Raw genomic sequence first — 11049 nt, forward strand, 5'->3', positions numbered from 1 at the left:
GGCTCTTTCATATGGTCGCCACGTGTTGATTATGGTGATGATTTTCATACTACGGGCACAAACCCATAATGGAGGGATTGGAGAAGAAGCGGGCGATACATAGCGTGACTAGCTCATTGAAGTGATCGCCGCATGTTAAGGGTGATAATAATTTCTATAGTAAGGCATATACCGGCAACGAGGAATCGGCCAAGAAGCGTGTAGGCGTGTTGATATTAATGATGATGATTTCCATACAGTGGCATCTACCTATGAAGCGGGCGATAAAATGTCACATATCAACAGCCGGAGATTGGCCAAAAAGGAGCCGGTAAATATCGTGGCAACGTCAACTATCTCTGAGATGATCAGCGCGTGTTGGAGCCCAATTAGCCTTCAGCTGGGGGATCGACATTCAATTTTCCATATAATTCCATAGATCCCACTTGTTTTAAAACGAAGTATCACATTTTATACTCAATTTAAGATTTAATCAAAAAAGAGAATATCAAACATTTTTATCGGGAACAAAGTCAACACTGTTAACAAAAAATAAAGTTCTGCGCTTTGACGTTCGAAATCCTCAGCATCGGGATTTGTAATGCAAATTAGGTCCCTCTTTCAACTCAACACGCATAAAAGTCATAACGTACGGTGGAAGCTGTCGTGAATGGCTCTGAAAAGCTTGGAGCAGATAAAACCGCAACTACAACTGGCAGCGCCGCGACGTACGTCGCTTTATATATATAGTGTAACGATGTTAATAAAACAACGATATTTTTTAACGGCGAACTTGTGCCCACAAGTAAAAGTCACTGCGGTCGTGAAGAAAATCCGTAGCAGTCGCGTTCTCAAAACTGGCCTCGAACCGTCTTCCTCTTTCTTCTCGCGTGACACCTCATGCGCGTGGCGCATGCGAGCCGGGTGCAACCGGCTGCCCGTACCATGAAGATCGCTGCCTGTTGTTGCTGAACAACACCACGGTACGGCGCCCAGAGTCCAATATAAAGGGCGCGCAACTTGAATGTTACCATGTTTGTCGCGGCATTATCCCCCTCCTCACCGCATCGGCCCGTTGCGTGAGAGGAAGTAGGGGTTCCTGTGGTGTTCTCGCTTTTGTTTTGTTCATGACATCTCCTGGTAGGGTTCCATGCGGACAACATGCACAACTTCCGTGGAGTTGCGCCTTCTTAGGCTCTTGTGTCCCAAGAATTTCACTTCGTAAGTGACGTCGCTTATACGACGAAGTATTTCGTAAGGGCCGAAGTATCGGCACAGAAGCTTTTCAGACAGTCCGCGGTGTCGCACTGGGGTCCATACCCACACCGTGTTGGCGGCGTATTCGGTACCTTGCCATCTGTCGTCCTCCTCGGCTCTTTGCCAGAAATCATCTAGGTCAGATGGGTTATTGTTTTCTTAATCTAAGGGCAACATAGCATCCAAAGTTGTGGTTACTGCTCGGCCGAATAGAAGTTCAAACGGGGCGACTCATGTTGTTTCTTGAACGGCCGTATTGTATGCGAGGGTGATGTACGGCAAAATTTCGTTCCACAGCCTATGTTCAACGTCAACATACATCGAAAGCATGTCATTCAGTGATCTGTTGAGGCGTTCAGTTAAACCGTTTGTCTGAGGGTGGTACGCCGTAGTTCTCCTATGATCAGTATGCGTCATTTGCAACAAGCATTTCATTAGGTCTGCAGTAAAGGCCGTTCCATGATCGGTAATAAAAACTTTGGGAGCACCATGTCTAAGCACGATATTGCGGACAAAGAATTTTGCAACTTCGACAGCCATTGCACTGTACAGGGAATCAGTTTCTGCGTAACGGGTCAGATAGTCCGTGGCCACAACTATCCCCTTTTTGCCTAAAGATGATGTTGGGAAGGATCCAAGGAGGTCCATACCGGCTTGTTGGAATGGGGCTTTTGGTGGATCCATTGGCTGGAGGAGGCCTGCTGGTTTTACGGATGGAGTCTGGCGCCTTTCACACTCGCGACAAGTCTTGACATAGTGTTGCACGGATGCTAATAACTTGGACCAGTAGTATTTCAGACGAATGCTGGAGAATGTACGGCTCACGCCCATGTATGTGTCCAGATGTCGGTTCAACGAAACATGCATGCAAAATTTCTTCTCGCATAGATGTGGGTATACGACAAGTAAAAACTTCGTCTCGCTGTTCTCGGAGTTTCTATTGTAGAGGACACTTCCTCGCAGACAGAACGAGGATAGCTCTCTAGAGAAATTACGCGGGAGTAGAGTGTCCAGTCCCTCCAGGCGCTGTATAAGTGGAAGCAATTCCGGGTCATCTCGTTGTTGTTGAGCAATTTCTGACGCGTCAACAATGCTAAGGAATGGTAAATCCTCCCCTTCTGACACAGTTGTCTCGACGGGTGCGCGTGACAAGCAGTCGGCATCGCTGTGTTTCCTCCCGGAACGGTATACGACAGTAATGTCATACTCTTAAAGCCTAAGGCTCCATTTGGAGTAGTCCAAATGGATCCTTGAGATTCGCCAGCCAGCAAAGCGAATGGTGATCACTGACTGCTGTGAATGGGTCTACCATAGAGGTAGGGCTGAAATTTACATAATGCCCAAATGACTGCGAGACACTCTTTCTTGGTTGCTGAGTAGTTTGCCTCTGCTTTCGAGAGCTTACGGCTGGCGTAAGCTATTACTTTCTCCTGGCCGTCAAGCCAATGCACTAGTATGGAACAGAAGCCGACGTTACTCGCATTGGTATGAACTTCAGTGTCGGCTGTGTCATCAAAATGGGCAAGGACTGGAGAAGCTTGCAGGGGTTACCTTAACTCGTCAAAGGCGTCTTGTTGTTCGCTTTTCCCCAAGGAAGGTCCATCTTCTCTTGTTACTAATATAAGGGGCTCAGATATCTTTGAAACGTTTTCCACAAATCTTCTGTAGTATGCGCATAAACCCAAGAAACGTCGAACAGACTTTTTGTTTGTGGGTGTCTGGAACCTTGCAACAGCTGCTGTCTTTTCGGGATCTGGCCGAACGCCTTGAGCACTCATGACGTGTCCGAGAAACCGAAGTTCATCGAAGCCGAATTGACAATATATAGACCGGCCACACAGTTGCCGCCTCCCGGCAACTGCAGCTTATGCGACCGTAATCTTTTCGGAGAATCGCTTACGGCAAACGCTATGCGCGAAGGCGAGCTTGCTGCTGTTTTTCTTTCCCCCGCAAGGCCGGCCCCGCCGCTGCCGCCGGATGGATGTTATGAGCGTCTCCTTTGGAACGGGGCGGTGGGCTGCGCCACCAAGCTCTTGCTATTATACTGCCTAATGTCCTACCTATGTTAAACAATAAAAAATAAAAAAATAAACACTATGAGCTCCCACTCCCAAATTTTCTGATCCCCTATTGCTAACTGTGCTTTTGTACGTCTCCTTTTTTTGTCGTTTCCCTACTTTTCGTCCACCAATCCTCCAATCGCCTCTTACTAATGCCTATTGCGGACATGTTTACTTTTCCACTGCTCCCGCTGAACCCAAGGGCTTCAAGGAGGCCAGTGGTGCCGAAATCGCCCACTGGGCAGACGTCTTCACATTCTAATAAAACATGCTCCATAGTTTCCCTAGCTTTACCGCAGCAAGCACATGCTAATTATTCCTTCTTATATCTCACTTTATAGGTGCGTGTTCTAAGGCATCCCGATGTTGCTTCGAAAAGTAATGAGCTTCCCTTTGAGTTATAATAAATTGTTTCTTTCCTGATTTCGTTTTTTCCTCCTAAGTAGTTACTCATGGCAGGTTTACTTTCCATTGCCGCCACCCATGAGATTATTTCAGCCTCTCTGACTTTCCACTTGACCGTCCTTGTTGCGGTGTTGCCCACCCTACAGGCCACACACTTGCTGGTAAGCTCCCTAGTTCTTTTCCTCCACTGTAAATCAATGTTTTTTTCCTGTGCAGATACCTGAACCTTCTCCCAGCCCATTTACTTTCTTGCATATTCCTCAGGCGTTCTTCATACTCCATTTTACTGCGCGCTTCCCTCACTTCAAAACTAGTCCAGCCCATATCACCCTGCACAGCTTCATTTGTAGTCTTACCGTGAGCGCCAAATGTGACGCGACCCACTGACCTTTGGTTCCCATCTAGTCCTGATACCCCTGATTTAAAGCAAACAACGGCATTTCCAAAAGTAAGTCCTGGAACCATTACACCTTTCCACATACCTAGGAGGACCTCGTACCTATTGTATCCTCTTAGCGCTCTGTTCTTCATTATGGCTGCATTTCTCTTCCCCTTCACTGTTAATGTTTTTGCCTGTGTTTCCACATCTCTATTGCCCTCGTTTATCAATATACCAAGGTATTTATATTATGTTACCCGAGGTTATTTCCTGGCCCTGTATCTCCACTGTAAGCTCACTGTTTTCACTGAATACCATAACACCTGATTTTCTAACACTAAATTTAAAACCAAAATTGTTGCCTTCCTGCCCACAGATATTAGCCAAACGCTGCAAATCAATTTGCTTGTTAGCTAGCAACACAATGTCATCCGCATAAAATAAACCTGGGAGCTGCTGCTGTTCTGCTATACCCGCCTGTTTGTATGAGAGATTAAACCCGATATTACTTCCTTCTAGCGCCGTCTTCATCCTCACCATGTACATCATTTACACCATGTACATCAATTCTCATCTGTTGTGTGTTCGCTCATTGCTTAATCCTTTTCTGTTTCCCCACTTTGTATTCTCTTCGTGTACACATTTTATGCTCTCTTAAAATCTGTACTCACGAAATTAACTTTTTTTGTGCGTGCGTGTGTGCGTGTGCGTGTGTGCGTGCGTGTGTGTGGGCATGTGTGTGTGTGAGTGTGCGTGTGTGTGTGTGTGTGTGGTCACGCACTGTTTTCTCCTGTGCACTGTTTTGCCGAGTGCGCCAGCACGAAGACCCTCGAGGCTCTTCCTGGGCACTTTAATAAACACCTTTGATTGATTTTAGTTATTTATTTATTTATTTATAGTGAAGCCCAATTGGGCTATCGGGTTTGTACATTGGGTATAACATTAAAATATTTATCTGCACAAACCAATATCAACATCGTAGGAATCATGATTGTTCTAAAATAAAAGATACGGTGAGTAATGACAAACACAGCTTAAATCAAGTTAATAATAAAAAAAGAGAGAGAATGAAGAGGAAAGGCAGGGAGGTTAACCAGATATGGGTCTCCGGTTTGCTACCCTACACTGGGGATGGGGGATAGGGGTTAGAAAGATGGCAGAGGAAAACGCTAAAAAAAGAAAAAAAACACGCACACATGGAGGCACACACACAAAAGGCGTTCCAGTTAAAGTCGTTCACACAGGCCGGTAGATCGCAAAAAGCGCAATAGCGCTTGCACGGCCTTCTTCTGTGACGGTAGATCCTTTCAATGTTGTAGAATTCTTTTTTTCGGATAGCGGTTGGTCGTCCAGTTGGTCAAGTTCGTGGCGAAAGCATGCCCTTTGTGGACTGTACTGCGGGCAGGCACACAAGATATGGTCAATTGATTCTTCAAGGCCGCAGTGGTCACAGGTTGGGATGTCGGTCATCCCTATGCGGAATGCATAGGCTTTAGTAAAGGCAACGCCCAACCAAAGTCGATATAAAAGCGTGGCGTCTCTACGGCGAAGCTGTGATGGCCCTCGAAGACTTAGTGTGGGATCAAGTGAGTACAGTCGCGTGTTTCTTAAACGTGGCTCATTCCATCGCGACGCGGTGCACTGCCGAGCAAGTAGGCGGAGCTTCCGTGCCGCGTCAGTTCTAGAAAGAGGAATTGGGACGTGGCGCTCCTCAGTATGGACTGAGCGGGCAGCGTGATCCGCCAGTTCATTGCCGATAATCCCGCAGTGACTTGGAAGCAACTGAAAGGTTATTTCGTGGCCTGCATCACTTATATGTTGTAACATTTCTGTAATATGTAATATTAGTTGTTCGTGCGGTCCGCGTCGTAAAGGTGACAGTAGAGACTGCAGTGCCGCCTTCGAATCGCAGAATATTGTCCATTTGTGTGGTGGTTCATCACCAATGTGATGAAGGGCAGTAAAGAGTGCTGCGAGCTCTGCTGCCGTCGATGTTGTCGTGTGAGTCGTCCTAAATTTGATTGTTGTAGCTTTCGCTGGTATGACGATTGCCGCCGCGGATCTGCTTGCAAGGACAGATCCATCAGTGTAAATATGCGTAGAATCACGGTAGTTCTCGTACAAATGTAGTAGCGTGAGCTGTCTAAGGGCTGGCGATGATAGCTCAGCTTTTTTCGAGATACCAGGTATAGCGAGGTTTATGTTTGGCTGAGCGAGGCACCATGGATGAATCGAAGGTCTCGCAGCCGGAGTGAAAGAAGCTGGCAATGATTCATCTTATGCGGTTATCGTCTGGCTGAAAGATGTGTGTGGTGTGTCCGCTGTTAGGGAGGCCAAGTGGTGACGAGGAGTCCTGGCCAGATGCCTTATATGGGTACTGAGTACTTCAATTTCAATGTGGGTCTTGACAAGGTGGTATCCAGCGATTGCTATCGTAGCCACTGTTGAAGCACTCTGAGGCAGGCCTAGACAGATCCGGAGCACTTGACCCTGAAGACTTTGTAATGTGCGTAGATTTGTTTTGCTTGTGTTGCTTATTGCTGGCAAGCTGTATCGCAGAAATCCTAGAAAAAGCACCCTGTACAGTTTTAACATGGCACTTGGCGACATTCCCCAGGTGTTGCCAGCGAAAAGCTTGAGCAGGTGACAGATGCCTGTCAACCATTTTTTTCGCGTATGATACGTGTGGGCTCCATGACAAGTCCCTGTCGATTATGACACCTAGGACCTTGTGCGATCGGACCCGTCTTATTATTTGGCCATTTATCATTACACTGTAATTGGCCAAGGGTTTGCGCGTAAATGGCACTAGTGCGCATTTCTCGGAGGAAATTTCCAGGCCTTAATTACGGAGGTAGATAACAGTTTCTATGGCGGCTCTCTGAATTCTCGCTCTCAACTGTAGGCGTGTTACTGCAGACGTCCATATGCAGATGTCATCGGCGTACATTGATAGCCTGACTGTGGGTGGCGCGTGCTAAAGGAGAGCAATTAGTGTTAGATTAAATAACACAGGGCTAAGTACACCGCCCTGGGGGACGCCGCGGTAGCTGAAATGTAGAGAAGTATGGCCTCCCTCGGTGCTTACAAAGAAGGATCGCATGGATAGATAGCTCCGTATCCATTGAAACATCCGACCACCCACTCCTACCTCTGCGAGAGCAGAGAGGACGGCTTCATGCGTAACTTTGTCATACGCCCCTTTAACGTGGAGGAATAAAGAAGCGCAGAGACGCTTACGGCATTTCTCATGTTTAATTTAGGTGACCAGGTCGACGACGTTATCGATCGATGATCGACCACACCGGAAGCCCGCCATGGCATCTGGGTAGGTGTTGTGGTACTCCAAGTACCACTCCAGACGTCCTAGGACCATCCTCTCCATTACTTTGCCCACACAGCTCGCCAAAGCGATCGGGCGATATGATGAGAGTTCCAACGGCGATTTGCCAGGCTTCAGCAGTGGAACAACGCGACTTGTCTTCCAGGTTGTTGGTAGCGCGCCATTTCTCCAATATCCATTGTACACCTCGAGGAGAACTCCTCTCGCTCACTCCCCAGGTGACACAGAGCTCAGTAGGAAATTCCGTCAGGTCCTGGCGCTGATGCGCGGCTACACAAAGCTAATGCTGCCTTAAGTTCGTGGATCGAGAATGGTAGATCCAACCGGTGATCACGTGGTGGCGGACAGCTGCTCGAAGGCGATGGAATGTTGGTAGCTGTGAGTTGGCCGGATAATCTGGCGCAGAAATCCTCTGCCACGTCAATCTCCGATCTCTTTTGAGAGAGGGCAAGCGCTTTGAATGGGAATCGCTGTATGGAAAGTGTCCGGAGACCACGCACCGTTCTCCATAGTTTAGATAAAGGCTTGCGCGGATCTAGCGACTCACAGAAGGCAGCCCAACGTTGCGAATCAAGCTTGTCTAACTGGCGCTGTATCTTTTTTTGCGTGCGTCTGGCGGTCCGTAGATCGTCCATTGTGTTCGTACGTCGGTATCTGCGTTCAGCACGTAGTCGGATTGCTCGAAGTCGTTCTATTCCACATCAAAATCATTCAGTCTCGAAGAGCATGTCAGAGTACGCATAGTGTCTTGCACCGCGCTCTTGATTGCCTCTTCCAAGTCGAAAGATGGATTGGCGTCGCAGTGTTCTTCCATAATAGACTGATATTTAGACCAGTCCACTCTTTGGATCGTATCCCGTATTTTGGAAGCGGTCAATCCTCTGATCTTGATGTACGTGGGGATATGGTCGCTTCCGCGCGTCTCTATGTCCGCAAACCACCCTGCCCGTCTGACAAGGCTTCGTGAGACGAAATCATACAAATATTTCTGCAAAGGCGGTGACCTAATTTCACCTGGTAGCAAACTTAATTGATCAGTTGTACGAGGAAAGAAGCTACGCTTAAATAGGTTAGTACGTGGTTGAAATGGTGCAAGGTTAGGTTGGGGCTATTCCTGGTAGGTTTCAATTTATCGAGAGACAGATAGTTGCTCTTTAATGAGTAGCGTGGAGTGTTAATGGGACTATGCAGCAATTTAAGGCATTTACGATCGCGCCGCTCGGACAGAAGTTGTAGACCTAGTGCAACATGGTGAGATGAGGGTTAGAAGTTCCAGTCAAAACGGTGGCTCACACGAAACAATCCCCTCCAAGCCGAGGAAGCGGCCATAGCCCTCGCTCTCTCCCAAACAGAGGTTGAAGTCATAGTGACCGACTCCCAACAGGCGTGCCGCAACTTTGCTAGCGGCAGAATTCATGCGACTACACTCCGGATCATCGATCAAAAGCCGCCAACGAGACCAGTCATGATCATCTGGGCGCCAGCTCATCAAGGCATTCCTGGCAACGAGGTCGCCAACCACGTGGCTCGAGATCTGACCCACCGAGCCGACGCCGAGGAATCTGAACCCGAGCGCATGCACCCTCTAGTCTCTTACCAAGACATTACACAACACTACAAGCTAACCCGCAGAACATATGGACCCCCACACAAGTCACTACCTAGAGAGCAGGAGCGATTCCTCCGGGCTCTACAGGTCAATACATTCCCCCACCCAACCAGGAATCACCTCATAGACCCTACAAAATTCTCTCCGCAATGCCGCTTCTGCGCAGAGCCCGGGTCCCTCAGGCACATAGTAGGAGGTTGCAGAGCGGCACCATTAAATCATCCGAACCCTTACCCCACTAACGAGCTTTGGGAGAGAGCCTTGGCCAGCTCCGACCTCGAGGATCAGCAACAGCTGATTGCGAGGGCCCAGGACGCGGCCCGAGCTCAAGGCATTCTGGACTGAGGACGCCTCTCCCTAGCTGCTTCACCTAATAAAAATGTTTATTCTCTCTGCTTTTTTTTTCAGCTTATTAGAGGGTGGTAATGTTAGGTACGTTATAAGGGTTCCAGATGGGGCAACCATATTCGAGAATGATTCGGATGAGCGATTTATACGTTAGCAATTTTGTTTCATGTGGAGCTTTTCGCTATGTGCGATTCAGATAGCTTATTTTCTTTAGTGCTTTATTGCATGTGTGTTCGATATGACTTCCCCGCAACATGTTAGGTATGAAGATGAGGCCAAAAACTTGTATTCAGACACCCGTTCAAGGGAAGAGCCATTAAGCGAATAATTAAGCAACGAAATAGAAGTGCGCTTACTAAAAAATAAAGTGGCTGTTTTTACAAAGTTTATATTCATCTGCCATTTGTCTCACGACCTGCAAAATTGTGTAAAAGAATCGTTAGGGGAAAGTTGAGAAACATTTATGTTAATTACGTTATACAGCACACACTCGTCAGCATAAGGGCTATAGAAGGACACGATATAAAAAGTGATCAGCTTATTCCGGCTAATTCGATAATAAGCATAAGGGAATACGCCATACGAGATCTGTACAACAAAAAATGAGATAGTGGGATACGGCAGTGCAACCTTGTGAAGGATCATTACAGCCGACCGGTAGGACAGCACTACCGATTCCAACACTAATTAAGATTCATAACCTCCAATTTCAGTTGCCATTTCTTGTTCGTTTGCTTACTTTGGTTGCGGTTGGACGTTTGACAAATCTTTCAGATTTGTGCTTCGTAACTTACACAGCCCCGCAATTGAACGGGTCCAGAGCGACCTTCTCCTACAGAAATGCAATAGTTATACCATGTCACGTGTAAAAAAAGTACTTATGCAGTCGACAGGATTTGAATCTGTGCGGGGAGACCCCATTGGAATTCTAGTTCATCGCCTTAACCACTCGGCCACAACTGCATTTTTTAATTTGCATTTTAACAAAATACATCAATAAAAGTGACAAATGTTTGTAAACGTAAAATACATCAGCTAGTCGCAAGCATGATGCAATTTAAGAAGGCTCAAATGAAGCGAGTTCAGTTAATTGCGACAACCATTCAGGAGTGTTGACCGCGAATTTCATACATCTCTGGTGTAGATGACGCTTTTCATGTTTGCGGTTGGATGTGTGACAAGTCTTTCAAATTTTTGCTACATGACTTACAAAGCACTGTTAGAACGTGCCCAGAGTGGGCACTCTCCACAAGAAGGAAAAAGTTATACCGCATTGCTTGTAAGAAGAGTATTTACGCAGCCGCCAGGACCTGGAACTGTGTGGGGAGACTGCAATGAATTTCTAGTGCTTCACATTAACCACTCGGCAACGACAAAGTGTAATAGCTGCATCATAGCCTTGTAAGCGCTCAGTACAAATTCGGTTGCGAGTTCCTTTTATTTTGCTTACTCGCGCTGAGGTTGGATGTGTGGCAAACCTTTCAAGTTTGGGTGGCCTAACTTACAGAGCCCTCTATTTGAATGTGCCCGGAGTGATCCCGCCTACAAAAACGCGAAAGTCATACAAAACAAACTTTTAATCGAAGTCTGCGAGCTGCCTGTTTCCATCATGAGTACAACTGATTCTGGCACTGGAGGTTCTTGGAACTATGAGATCTTCAAGCAGCTC

At 47.1% G+C, this 11049-nt stretch overlaps 1 non-coding gene across 1 annotated transcript; it reads right to left on the reverse strand.

Annotated features, from left to right (window-relative positions):
• Positions 1 to 10261: 10261 nt before the first annotated feature.
• On the reverse strand, positions 10262 to 10343 carry TRNAS-AGA (transfer RNA serine (anticodon AGA)). Its single transcript has one exon. It is a non-coding gene; the product is annotated as a tRNA-Ser (tRNA).
• Positions 10344 to 11049: the final 706 nt, after the last annotated feature.

The sequence above is a fragment of the Dermacentor albipictus genome, unplaced genomic scaffold, assembly GCF_038994185.2.
Source record: "Dermacentor albipictus isolate Rhodes 1998 colony unplaced genomic scaffold, USDA_Dalb.pri_finalv2 scaffold_24, whole genome shotgun sequence".
Taxonomy (NCBI): Eukaryota; Metazoa; Arthropoda; class Arachnida; order Ixodida; family Ixodidae; genus Dermacentor; species Dermacentor albipictus.